Here is a 4,404-nt window from a genome sequence, read left to right on the forward strand (position 1 = left end):
TTGCTTTTGTTGACTTGAGGTTAAGTCCAACTAATCATTGCTCATAAGAATGTCACAGAGCTTTCTCCCTATGTTTTCTTTTAGTAGTTTTATAGTTTCAGGTCTTATGTTTAAGTCTGCAATTCATTTTGAGTTGATTTTTGTATATGGTGTGAGATAAGTGTCCAATTTCTTTTTTCTGCATGTGGCTATTCTGTTTTCTCAACACAATTTGTTGAAGAGACCTTTCTTATTACATTTTGTGTTCTTGGCACCTTTGTCAAAAAATCAATTGACCATAAATCTTTTATTTTTTTCTGGACTCTCTATTCTATTCCAGTTGTTTATGTGTCTGTTTTTATGCCAGTACCCTGCTATTTTGATTACTACAGCTTTCCAATATATTTTAAAATCAGGTAGTTTGATGCCCCCAGCTTTGCTCTTTTTGCTCAAGATTGCCCTGGCTATCTGTGATCGTTAGTTGTTTCATATGACTTTAGGATTGTTTTTTCTATTTTTCTGAAAAAGGACATTGGAATTTTGATAGAAATTTCATTCAATCTGTTGATGGCTTTGGGTAGCATGAACATTTTTACAACATTACTTTTTCCAGTCCATGGACACTGAATATCTTTCTATTTATTTGTGTCTTCTTTAATTTCTTTTGCTAATGTTTCATAGTTTTCAACATATAGATCTTTCACCTTCTTGATTAAATATATTAAAAGCATGGAAAGTTTCAAGAATTTGTGTGTCATCCTTGGGCAGGTGCCATGCTAATCTTCTCTGTATTGCTCCAGTTTTAGTATATGTGCTGGCAAAATGCACTGTCTTTTATTATGAAGTTTTAAGAGTTCTTTATGTGTTCTGCATACAAATCCCTTATTAAATATATTACTTGCAAATATGTTCTCCCATTCTGCAGGAGTCTTTTTTTTTTTCCTTGATGGTATGTTTTGAAGCACATGGTATGCTTTGAAGCACATGGTTGAATCTTGATAAAATAGCATTTATCTATTTTTTTCTTTTATCATCTGTATTATTGATGTCATGTCTAAGAAAACATTGTTTAGTCCAGGATCATAGAAATTTACTTGTCAGTTTTCTTCCAAGAATTTATAGTTTTAGTGCTTATATTTAGGTCTATGATATATTTTGAGTTAATTATTCTATATTGGGCAATGTAGGGATACAATTTTATTCTTTTGCATGTGGATATCCCATTGACTCAATACCGCTTCTTGAAAAGACTAGTCTTTTCTCATTGGATTTGCTTGGCATCCTTGTTTTGTTGTTGTTGTTGCTGTTGTTTTGTGACTTTCCTTGACAAAATTTGTAAAGTCTGTGTTTTTTGTTGTGTGCAGACACTGAAGCCTCTGCTCAGTAAGCTTAGTGGTCTGATAAAGACTGGACAAAGATTATTTTACATGTCTTGAGGCAACAATTCTCTTGGTCTTTTCCAAGTGGTTCTCTGTGTGTTTTAAGGCATGCTTCAATGTTCCAACATGCAGTCTACAGCTCTACCTTAGCCTTCACTTCCTTCTTGTAGAGAACCTCAAGGTCAGCTAGAGATGAGAGATTAGGGGGTTCTTATCTCTTTCTTGGGATATGCACAACTCTGCATGTGTGCTTCACATTTTGGATTTCCAGGCATACATCAGAGCTTTTCTGAGTCACTTATGGAAATGCCATTTCTTTTTATATTTTCCTTTTAAATTGTTTGGACAGCCTCTTGCTAGCACTGACTACTACCTTCACCTCAGGCTATTTTGATGCTAAATAATTGCCACTAACTGATTTCAACAAACAACGTGGGGATATGGATGTTCACACAGAGAAAGCTCTGAATCAGGTTAAATAAAGGTAAATTCTTAGAATAGAGCTTTTCCAGGAACTTCTATATTGTGATATTTCTCTTTAAATGGGGATGTGGGGTATCTTCTCTCCTATCTGTCCTTTACAGTAGCTGTTTGACTGTTGATTTTCATAGCCACCATAGTTGTGAGGTTGACAGTCTTTTAGTTTGTCTAATGGATCTGGAGTGGGTGATGGAACTAGGACAAGGTAAAATGCCACAAAGCTCACTGTTACAATACTCAGTAATTTTTCTTGAATAAATGCTTCTTGAATTGTTATAAGCCTTTAGTTAATTTCCAAGATTCTGAAAAGTTGGTTTTGATCATTTTGCAAGAGTTCTCATTGTTTCTATGAGGGAGCAAAGTTTTCAGAGGTCTTATTCCACTATCTCCAATGTGCTTCTCTTAATTTACTTTTAATATAAATTAATCTATTCTAAATTTAAATTGATTTAAGCTCTGTTTAAGTTGTGATATTTAGAATACACTTAAAATTGCATAATTACAACTGCTTAAACTTTTAGATGAAAACAAAAATTTCCAATGTGGTACACAGATTTTATAATTCTTTTTATGACTAAATCAAAATATATTTGAAGACTGCCTTAATAAGAAATTAGTTTGAAGGACCCATTTGCAAGGGGGTGAGAAGACCTAACATCATTGTCTAGACTGGGACAGCAAAATACAAACTTCTTTAAATTTTTCTGTACAAGAGGATGATAATGTTGAAAAAGAATCTGAGGTATGAAACTGAAAGAAAAAAGTGAAGAAATCCAAGATTAGAGAGAGGAGAGAAGAAACATGGTTGGTGATGGAGCTTATAGAAAGAGGCAAGTGAGAAATCCCTCTTGGCAGATGGTCAAATTGCTTTTAAGAAAAATGATTTCTAAAAATCAATATTAAGTTTGTTAGATGTGAATACCCAAGCTCTCAGCTGTCTTTACCAAAAAACTGTATATTTAAAACAAAAAATAAAAATAAAAATGAAAAATGGTAAAGTGATAGCCAGCACATACAAACTTTCAGTGTTATCCAGAGTGTTTTGTTTACCCTGTATCCCTGGTGTTGCACATCTTCCAGTCTTACCATACAGCTGCATCACCATATCAGGTGAACAATTTGTACCCTCTTATGTGGGAGAATGTAATGTTTCTAAGCATGGTTTGGAACCCTATCAACAAAGCCCTCTGGTTGGTTGAAGATTCCAAGGACTGCCAACTTGAAATCTAAGAAAAATTATGGTGAATTTGAGGAACTTCAGTATTAATTTAACATTGATTTTTATGAGCTAGATGCTACTTACTTTAAAAAGGTTTGGCAGGGAGTATGTGTAGTATGATCCTTGTGGCAGACTTCTCCTCAACAAAGCAACACACACCAGATGAAAGAAATGCTTTGAGGAATTTTTTTTAGAAGGATTCAATTTCATCTCCATCTATGACCACATGCCTAGAATCATATAAACAAAGACTTCACAATTTATCTAATGTTTCAAGATTAAAATTACTTTGGTTCTCATCGTTGAATCCCAGAAGGTGAACTGAATCCAAGAAGCACTGTGCATTTACATTGCTGAAGTGTAGTTTCAGTGGTCCAACAAAATGGACCCAGAATACCAACAGAGCCTCAGAGAATCGGAAAACACTTTGGGAATATTAAAGAGATTCCTAATGATTCCTCTCTAAAGTCCATAGCCATGGAAAATCCATTTTCTGATCTCTGCTGTGAAAAAGAATAATAGTTAATGAATGTATCTATACCTATATCTGGTGAAAAAATACCTCCTCCCTTCTCTCTAGATATAAAGCAACTAGTTTCTACTGGATGAACTTTTCTGTAGCTATGACACTTCTTTAAAAATTTTCACCCTAATGTAAATGAGATAAGTTTGACTTCCCAGTGAGTGATTTATGGTATGCAAATATTTCATTATATTTGAGAGTGAAATTAAATTGACTAGCCACACACTGCTAGCTTTAAACTTGGAATTTTTGTTGAAAAATAAATATTATAAAATACCTTTCTTCAGAGCTTTTGATAAATAATTTCAGACATAATCATTTTATGCCCTGTCCCTTTAAGGTTCTGAAATTTCTGTGATATCACGCTACACAATCTACGCTAGCACTAGCACACAAACTCACTCACTTGTGTATTCACGAGTTAATATTTTATTCATCTGATTCCTCTAATCTGAATGTCTTTCCCCTAAATTTTAAATCCCTTAAGTCTACGTTCTAATACTCATTCTTTCATAAATTCTTTCCTCATTCTCCTTGTACTTTTCTCAAAATGTTGCATGTACCCTTATTTGAATTCATTTCCTTTGGCATGGTATTTTTTATTAAGTCACTTAAAGGCTATCTCTCCATCAATGCAAAGTTTCTTGAGAGCAGAATCTCTCATTTATCTCACATTTTCAGCAACTAGCCCTAAATATTTGGTATTTTGCATTATAGAAAAAAGCCTGACCTCTAGAATTCCATGGAAAACTAATGAAAAAAAATCCAATTACTCTTCATTTTTATAATTTGTATTAAGATTTTATGGAGAAAAATTCAAGGAA

The 4,404-nt window shown here is 33.5% G+C and overlaps 1 non-coding gene across 1 annotated transcript; it reads right to left on the minus strand.

The window, feature by feature from the left end:
* Nucleotides 1–702: 702 nt before the first annotated feature.
* LOC134381354 (U6 spliceosomal RNA) lies at nt 703–807 on the minus strand. Its single transcript, XR_010023953.1, has one exon. It is a non-coding gene; the product is annotated as a U6 spliceosomal RNA (small nuclear RNA).
* Nucleotides 808–4,404: the final 3,597 nt, after the last annotated feature.

The sequence above is a fragment of the Cynocephalus volans genome, chromosome 6 (genome assembly GCF_027409185.1).
Source record: "Cynocephalus volans isolate mCynVol1 chromosome 6, mCynVol1.pri, whole genome shotgun sequence".
NCBI lineage: Eukaryota > Metazoa > Chordata > Mammalia > Dermoptera > Cynocephalidae > Cynocephalus > Cynocephalus volans.